Source organism: Denticeps clupeoides, chromosome 12 (genome assembly GCF_900700375.1).
Source record: "Denticeps clupeoides chromosome 12, fDenClu1.1, whole genome shotgun sequence".
Classification (NCBI taxonomy): Eukaryota; Metazoa; Chordata; class Actinopteri; order Clupeiformes; family Denticipitidae; genus Denticeps; species Denticeps clupeoides.
Genome location: NC_041718.1, coordinates 21,828,019 through 21,837,824, shown reverse-complemented (window position 1 = coordinate 21,837,824; position 9,806 = coordinate 21,828,019).

Here is a 9,806-nt window from a genome sequence, read left to right as displayed (position 1 = left end):
ATCGGAAACTTTTTACGTCTCGGTATTCATAATTGCACCATATATCATCACTGAAAGCCCGACAGAAAGCAGCTCTGTCACCTTCAGCATGGTCACAACCTCCTACTACCCCCAAACGACAGCTTTTAATGACTAATTAATATGCTAATTTACAGGAAGCACTTTATTGATAATTGTCCCCTTTGGCTAAAGGTATCATTTCATATTCAGTAATTGTTTTATCATATTTTCACATATTTTTTCATACTTTTGTGCTAGTTTGACTGTGTAGCGTGCAACATGTTCTGTTACTGCCTCCGTTTTTGTGAAATATTCTTATGTTATATTAATGTATTTTTATATTGTATTGCATGTTTCCTGCTTCAGTCCACACTTGAACCAGAGCTGGAGAGAAGAAGGTCGTGAATTGGTGAATAATATTAATATTCTCCTGTTGCTTAATATCAGACATGAAGAAAACAGACACAGGATACTTCTAGGAATTTGTGGATGGGAGGTACATGGGCGGGTGGTAGTGGCCGAGTGGGGTAACACACACATTATAAACCAGAAGACCCAGGTTCAAACCCCACTCAATACCATCGTGTCCCTGAGCAGGACACTTAACCCTGAGTGTCTCTGGGGGGGGGGGGGACTGTCCCTGTAACTACTCTGGATAAGGGCGTCTGGTAAATGTAATCCCAAATGTAATCTAAATCTAACATAGAGGTAAAATGTTCAAATGCAGGATCCCTCTCGGCCAATCAGAACGTACTATAATATTACATCAGAATAAGAATGTGCGACTTGACGAGGGTGCTAGTAGTCTAGTGGGTAACACACTCGCCTATGAACCAGAAGACCCAGGTTCAAATCCCACTTACTACCATCGTGTCCCTGAGCAGGACACTTAACCCTGAGTGTCTCCAGGGGGGGGACTGTCCCTGTAACTACTGACTGTAAGTCGCTCTGGATAAGGCCGTCTGGTAAATGCTGTAAATGTAAATGTTGACGAACATCTGCAGTAACCTCTCCAGTCCTGCAGGCGGCGCTGAAGTGCCACCACCGATGCAGATGCAGTCAGAACACACAGTTATGATAAGTTTTTTAATAAAATATAACTTAATTGGTCCGGATATTTTATTATGCACCACTAATTCATAACACCTGCTTAGCAGATGATGTTTGGGTGCATAAATAGGCGTGTTCTCCAGGAGAACATGCTGTAGAGCATTTCCGTCCAGGCTTCAGCGGCCTGGATTCCGTGTCTCATACAGGAATTCTGGATTTTCAGGGCTGGCGATGGTGTTGCCAGAACTGCAGGTGAATAAAATGCCTCAAAAAGCCAAACTAGTAAACCTGTTGAGTTCTGTGCGACTGCTGAATCAGGGTAAATGCACTAATTACACTGAGCTGGTGTCACAATATTCCCGCCACCAGGGATCATGGTCTGGCCACCGCCTATAACAGCCGGGTTCCCACTGGGCTTCCGCCGCCAGGCTGTGTTCCCCTGCCAGAGATTTATGGGTAAAAAGCGCTTGGCGATGCATATTCTGGCGCTCGCAGAACACTGCAGGAACGCTGGGTTCCTCAGAGCTCAGAACGGACCTGCACCATCACCCACTGCACGCTGTAGGGAGGACATGCAATTTCCATGATGCTCCAAACGTGTTGGACTCTGCCGTCATTGTCTCAGTATTAACACCGGCGCTGATGTTTCCAGTTCGTATTAAAGAGTCTTACTAAAAGTACAAGACCACGTGAATTTCACGGCGTAGCACAGCCTATTAAGAAGAAGCAGTAATAATAATAAGGTTAATAACGTAATTTCCCCCTCCGCCCCGCACCATGACCAGCCAACAGGGCCGATAATCACCAGGTTAACAACCTCAGTCCTCGACAACGTAAAAAGCGGCATTCTGGGGACAGTACCTCGGGTTTGGGTGACTTTAACAGCTCGGACGGCTCGATCGGACGGAATTCGGAACTATCGGCCTTCCATCATGCTGGTGAAAGGTGTTATCTGTGGACACCAGTGATGTTTGCCTGGAGTCAAGTTCACGATGATGTAAACGGAGGAACCGGATAGTCGACTGTGGTCGGAATTCCAGTGGAAACATCACACATGTTATTTTACTATAGTAGAATATATTAAACACAGTTGGTCTCCCACCGTGTGCCTTGTGTCATCAGCACAAAATATGTCTGGTAAACCATAACATTCCCAATCCGCCCTGATCTGGGTGGTGGTAGCCTAGCGTGTAACACACTCGCCTATGAACCAGAAGACCCAGGTTCAAACCCCACTTACTACCATCGTGTCCCTGAGCAGGACACTTAACCCTGAGTGTCTCCGGGGGGGGGACTGTCCCTGTAACTACTGATTGGATAAGTAAGTCTGGTAAATGCTGGAAATGTAAATCCGGTGCCTACAACACCTCAGTTCTCAGGCCAGAAGGTGTTTCGGTGCAGATCTGAAGAAGCCGCGCCCAGGAAGGAGTTCACGTGGAGCTCGCGGTCTGCTTGCTGCTCACCGGCGTGGATCATTCGCTCGCCGGAGTTACATAAGTCCATTGTCTATGTGTGTCGGGGATGAGTGTGGAAGCCACCTAAACGTCATGAAATATTCACCCAGCCGCTGTGCACACGGTGAATGAAGAGAAGATGTCGTATTAAAAATGGGCTCTGATGCATAAAATACACGTTTTGCCTAATGTAGGCTGTGCAGGAGCACAAGTTACGTAAAGTAAGAACTCCACTTCCATGTGTAGATGCATCGTGCACCTTCAGAGTCCCCAGAATCCCCCAGTAAGCAGAATTCGGGGGACTGTTCTGAATTAGCCGGAGCCCCTTGTCCATATGCCTGAAACCTGATACACCTCTGAAATATAGAAGTGGGGTTCGGCTCGGGCCCCCCGCCCACGTGATGGGGGGAGCGTTGCTCTTATTCTCCTCTCCTAACGGGAAGCCACGTTAACAAGAGAAATGTGCCCAGATTAAGGGGCTAAGACAGGCCGCTTTAACCACACCCACTTTTTATCACCGTCTGCCATCATTTATTTTCCTTTGATGGATCGCAACGATGACACGGACACCCTGGGCGGGACGCATGTCCTCCACAGATCGTTCTGACTTGTTCCAGCGCTGTATGTATGTGATGTATGAGTATGAACATGTCCACTTTCCCTGATTTAGAAAACCTGTGCACGGGGGTCCCGGTTTTCATAGGGGCCCTTTGTCCCAGGCCTCCTTGACGTGGGAAGAGGACGGAACCACCTGCACTGTGACGCCCTTCTGAGCAGGACAGGAGAACAATACAAGATCAGCGTCCCTGGAACCCATTACCAGGCCTCTTCGGACCCTGGTGTGGAGGAAGATGGTCTCTGAAGAGCTGTTCCTTCGTGGACACGTTTCTTTTTCTTACGAAGGTTACGATGTGACACGTCGATAACTTGAACTTCCTAAAAGGCGGCAGACGCCAAGTCCATATAAAGTCATGCAGAAATCCGTCAGCCTGGTGTGTTTTGGAGCCACTCCAGGACCCACAGGAGCTCGCTGGCTTCCACGCTCTGGAGGAGGAGGAGCCTGTCGCGGTGAAGTCTGTCCAGAAGTCATCGTGGCCTGCTGCGATTTTCTGTTTCGGTTTAGAGAGTAATTAAACGTCATTTAAGAAGCCATTACAGCGTCCAGGGTGTGATGGATGTCCTCTTCTAACTTATTGCCATGTTTCAGTAAATAACATTTCGTTTAGCTGACATTTTATCCAGAGCGAATTAAATTTGTGCTGCACAATGATTCGAATCTAATGCCAGCGTGTGCTGTTATGTCACCGCGTAATTCTGCATGGACATGGCGACGCCTCGCTCTCGGCTAATAAAAAGATGACCAGATCGTCCACCTCATGATGGACAACATGTCTTACATTCACATTTACACTTAAGGCATTAATCCAGGACAACTTCATGGTGTTGATGAGATTGTTGTCCTGATGGGACTGATGGTACTGACATCACTTCATCAGCAGGTCCCAGTGTTAGGTGTGGTACAAATGTCTCCATCATCGATTGATCCAACCATAGCCACTCTCAGGCAAACCCCACTTCATCGCAGAGATGAATAAGGTGAAAAGTTTGTGAATGGACATCACATCATCATTAAACATCATCATCTTCCTCAAACATGCAGATCGAGTAGAGATTGGAGAACATCTGCATGGGCTTTACCCGTACTTCTGGTATTTGTTCTGTTTTCGTATCACTTTAGTGAAGTGATTGTCACATGTGATACACAGCAGCGCAGCACACAGTGCACACAGTCAAATTTGTCCTCTGCATTTAACCATCACCCTTGGCATGTGGGGACGGTGCTTTGCTCAGTGGCACCTCAGTGGCACCTTGGCGGATCGGGATTCGAACCGGCAACCTTCTGATTACGGGGCCGCTTCCTTAACCGCTAGGCCACCACTGCCCCTTTAGCCACTTTTGCTTCCTTACCAATAAGTCAATACACTTAACCAAGTCCCTAGGGTAGCAGCATTTTCATTTGTGTTATTAAGTGCACTGACATGCAGCATTTCATTCACTGTGATGGATTCCTGCTCCTCTCAACACATGCTGCATTTCAGTTTCATCTCCTGAGAGAAAAAATATCTCCTTATAATGTAAAGACTGAGTCCTTATTCGGATAACATGATTTTCAGAACGGCGAAGCACACCGAGCAAAATCCCGAGCAAAGACGCAAGGCTGCACAAACAGTGAAGTGAAGTGATTGTCACTTGTGATACACAGCAGCACAGCACACGGTGCCCACAGATTCATAATCACGACTTACGGACCGGATCATGAGAGTAATGAGTGTGTGTGTGTGTGTGTGTGTGTGTGTGTATATATATATATATATATATATATATATATATATATATATAAATAAAAAAAGGGTGGTAGTAGCCTAGTAGGTAGCACACTTTCCTATGAACCAGAAGACCCAGGTTCAAACCCCATTTTTCTACCATTGTGTCCCTGAGCAAGACACTGTATCTGTAAGTCACTCTGGATAAGGGCGTCTGACAAATGCTGTAAATGTAAATGTAAATGAGGACGAGACTCGAGGCGTGTCTCTATAGAGGAAGGTAATGAGGTAGAGACTCGGGGCGTGTCTCTAAAGAGGAAGGTAATGAGGTAGAAACTCAGGGCGTAACTCTATTGAGGAAGGTAATGAGGTAGAGACTCGGGGCGTAACTCTATAGAGGAAGTGTAATGAGGTAGAGACTCGGGGCGTGTCTCTATAGAGGAAGGTAATGAGGTAGAGACTCGAGGTGTGTCTCTATAGAGGAAGGTAATGAGGTAGAGACTCGGGCGTGACTCTATAGAGGAAGGTAATGAGGTAGAGACTCGAGGCGTGTCTCTATAGAGGAAGGTAATGAGGTAGAGACTCGGGGCGTGTCTCTAAAGAGGAAGGTAATGAGGTAGAGACTCGGGGCGTAACTCTATAGAGGAAGTGTAATGAGGTAGAGACTCGGGGCGTGTCTCTATAGAGGAAGGTAACGAGGTAGAGACTCGGGGCGTGTCTCTATAGAGGAAGGTAATGAGGTAGAAACTCGGGGTGTAACTCTATATAGGAAGGTCATTTGAAGTGAAGTGAAAGTGAAGTGATTGTTACACGTGATACACAGCAGCACAGCACACAGTGAAATTTGTCCTCTGCATTTAATTCATCAACCTGAGTGAGCAGTGGGCAGCCATGACAGGCGCCCGGGGACCAGTGTGTGGGGACAGTGCTTTGCTCAGTGGCACCTCAGTGGTACCTTGGCAGATCGGGATTCGAACCAGCAACCTTCTGATTATGGGGCTGCTTCCTTAACCAGTAGAGACTCAGGGCGGAACTCTATAGAGGAAGGTAATGAGGTAGAGACTCGGGCTGTGTCTCTATAGAGGAAGGTAATGAGGTAGAGACTCGGGCCGTGTCTCTATAGAGGAAGGTAATGAGGTAGAGACTCGGGCCGTGTCTCTATAGAGGAAGGTAATGAGGTAGAGACTCGGGCCGTGTCTCTATAGAGGAAGGTAATGAGGTAGAGACTCGGGCCGTGTCTCTATAGAGGAAGGTAATGAGGTAGAGACACGGGCCGTGTCTCTATAGAGGAAGGTAATGAGGTAGAGACTCGAGGTGTGTCTCTATAGAGGAAGGTAATGAGGTAGAGACTTGAGGTGTGTCTCTATAGAGGAAGGTAATGAGGTAGAGACTCGGGGCGTGTCTCTATAGAGGAAGGTAATGAGGTAGAGACTCGGGCATGTCTCTATAGAGGAAGGTAATGAGGTAGAGACTCGGGCGTGTCTCTATAGAGGAAGGTAATGAGGTAGAGACTCGGGCGTGTCTCTATAGAGGAAGGTAATGAGGTAGAGACTTGGGGCGTGTCTCTATAGAGGAAGTGTAATGAGGTAGATGGGCATGTCTCTATAGAGGAAGGTAATGAGGTAGAGACTTGGGCGTGTCTCTATAGAGGAAGGTAATGAGGTAGAGACTTTGGGCGTGTCTCTATAGAGGAAGTGTAATGAGGTAGATGGGCATGTCTCTATAGAGGAAGGTAATGAGGTAGAGACTCGGGGCGTGTCTCTATAGAGGAAGATAATGAGGTAGAGACTCGAGGTGTGTCTCTATAGAGAAAGGTAATGAGGTAGAGACTTGGGGCGTGTCTCTATAGAGGAAGTGTAATGAGGTAGATGGGCATGTCTCTATAGAGGAAGGTAATGAGGTAGAGACTCGGGGCGTGTCTCTATAGAGGAAGGTAATGAGGTAGAGACTCGAGGTGTGTCTCTATAGAGGAAGGTAATGAGGTAGAGACTCGGGCGTGTCTCTATAGAGGAAGGTAATGAGGTAGAGACTCGGGCGTGTCTCTATAGAGGAAGGTAATGAGGTAGAGACTCGGGGCGTGTCTCTATAGAGGAAGGTAATGAGGTAGAGACTCGGGGCGTGTCTCTATAGAGGAAGGTAATGAGGTAGAGACTCGGGCGTGTCTCTATAGAGGAAGGTAATGAGGTAGAGACTCGGGGCGTGTCTCTATAGAGGAAGGTAATGAGGTAGAGACTCGGGCGTGTCTCTATAGAGGAAGGTAATGAGGTAGAGACTCGGGCGTGTCTCTATAGAGGAAGGTAATGAGGTAGAGACTCGGGCATGTCTCTATAGAGGAAGGTAATGAGGTAGAGACTCGGGCGTGTCTCTATAGAGGAAGGTAATGAGGTAGAGACTCGGGCGTGTCTCTATAGAGGAAGGTAATGAGGTAGAGACTCGGGCATGTCTCTATAGAGGAAGGTAATGAGGTAGAGACTCGGGCGTGTCTCTATAGAGGAAGGTAATGAGGTAGAGACTCGGCGTGTCTCTATAGAGGAAGGTAATGAGGTAGAGACTTGGGGCGTGTCTCTATAGAGGAAGTGTAATGAGGTAGATGGGCATGTCTCTATAGAGGAAGGTAATGAGGTAGAGACTCGGGCGTGTCTCTATAGAGGAAGGTAATGAGGTAGAGACTTTGGGCGTGTCTCTATAGAGGAAGTGTAATGAGGTAGAGACTTTGGGCGTGTCTCTATAGAGGAAGTGTAATGAGGTAGATGGGCATGTCTCTATAGAGGAAGGTAATGAGGTAGAGACTCGGGGCGTGTCTCTATAGAGGAAGGTAATGAGGTAGAGACTCGAGGTGTGTCTCTATAGAGAAAGGTAATGAGGTAGAGACTTGGGGCGTGTCTCTATAGAGGAAGTGTAATGAGGTAGATGGGCATGTCTCTATAGAGGAAGGTAATGAGGTAGAGACTCGGGGCGTGTCTCTATAGAGGAAGGTAATGAGGTAGAGACTCGGGGCGTGTCTCTATAGAGGAAGGTAATGAGGTAGAGACTCGAGGTGTGTCTCTATAGAGGAAGGTAATGAGGTAGAGACTCGAGATGTGTCTCTATAGAGGAAGGTAATGAGGTAGAGACTCGGGGCGTGTCTCTATAGAGAAAGGTAATGAGGTAGAGACTCGGGCGTGTCTCTATAGAGGAAGGTAATGAGGATTTCAGGTGTGTTGTGGAGTCGAGGTAAACAAGGTAATGATGATATCGAGTTGGACATGGAGAAATTTAGTTTTTAGCTGAGTAATGTAAAGAACTGGTCCAATTAATCTTCAAAATGTAATACTGAGCAAAGAAGAGTGAAGAAGGAATGTTCTTCATTTTTGTGTTTTCTCCTCTGGTTCTTAATCTTTCATATTAATAAGACCAGACTGTAATAATAGTGCTGGTGATGTTATTTAGATCACCATTATAATATGATACAGGGTGATTAATGACCCCGTATTAAAGCCGGCTTCTCAGTAATCAGATATCCCCTCTTCATGACTGACATTCATCTGCAGGGCAGCACCAGGCCCTTCGCTGCTGCTTCAGTTCAAATGAGGGATTGAGTTCATTCACACGGTTGATTTGAAGAATTCACTGGAGTTGTGTTGAAGTGTTTTTTTCTTACCGACGTACACCCCTGACGTTCAGTGGTGCACACGAATGTTCTACATTATTAAAAGCTTCCTTCCGATCGTCCCTGCGCTCATGTATGCATGTACGTATGAAAATGTAGATAAAACAGAAAGCGAATATAAACTCTTATAACGGCCTGATATAATCTCTTAATTAAATCACTTTAGTGCCAGATCGTTGGGCAACATGAAAAGCTCGGTGGAGATCAGCAAAAACTCAAAACAAGGCAGCAATTTTTCAGCCACAGGCTACTTGTGGAGTAAAGGCCGCTATTAATTTCATTCCTGGTACACCACGTCTGCATGACTGATGTAGCTGGCTGCTAATATTCAACCAGCATTATTTATGAAGAATATCAGAGGGCCTAAATTGATTTTGGGCGATTGCAGCATCAAATTGTGCCTAGACAAAATAAGTTGTCAGCCATGAAAAATGGGCCCGTGTGATGGATAAAGTGAGAAAAACCCCACGCCGCCTTCATTAAAGCAGGTACCAGGACGCCTGGCCACTGTGAAGGCCAGTAGTTTCATCCTGGCTACAGATCTGACATTTCTGCATAATCCATTCATATGGAAGAGAAGAACGGCCTGAATCTTCACGTTAGAAGAGTCTTCACGTCAGAATGCGCACGTTATGTAAAGGAATGTGAAATGTCCCCACCCTGCTTAAAGCAGGAATCACTCCGGTGCTGGTGACACGTTGTGACAGGAATTTGGCCGCGGTGGTTCCTGACGGGCAGAGCTCTCGACAGTACAGGAGAAGGACGAAAGAGGAGAAAAGCTCGAGGTTATATTTCATCTGTCCAAAAGACCAACGGAGGAGACTGTTCCAGCTTGAGTGATGTTGACCAGGCAGCGTCCAGCTGATTGCTCACCAGCATCTTGTAGCTCCGCCTCCAACTGGCCCCACCTTCGGAAAAACACGTTTGAAAGTGTGGTGGGGAGAATGGTGTAGAAGCAGCACGAGTAAACGAAATAGATGTAATAAATACTTCTGTATAGATCATTTATGTTTAATATCTCGTCTGGATCATTTGAAGGGGGCGATTTTCGATTTTAAATTGGGAATGACTGTCTGAGACAGGGGGTGGGCGGAGCCATGGAGGGGGCGTGGTCAGCATCCACCTTGGGGGATTTTAAACAGTAGATGGCATCTTGAGACACTATTCTCATTTTACCAATTTACGTTTCATGACAGAGCAGACAGAGAAGCAGAATCTGACGCTGCATGGACTCCACACGCCTCTGAAGTACAATATGATCCATGTCCCAGCATGATGACAGAACGTTCCAAAAACTTGCTGCAGACCTGGAGGCCAGTCTCCTCAACA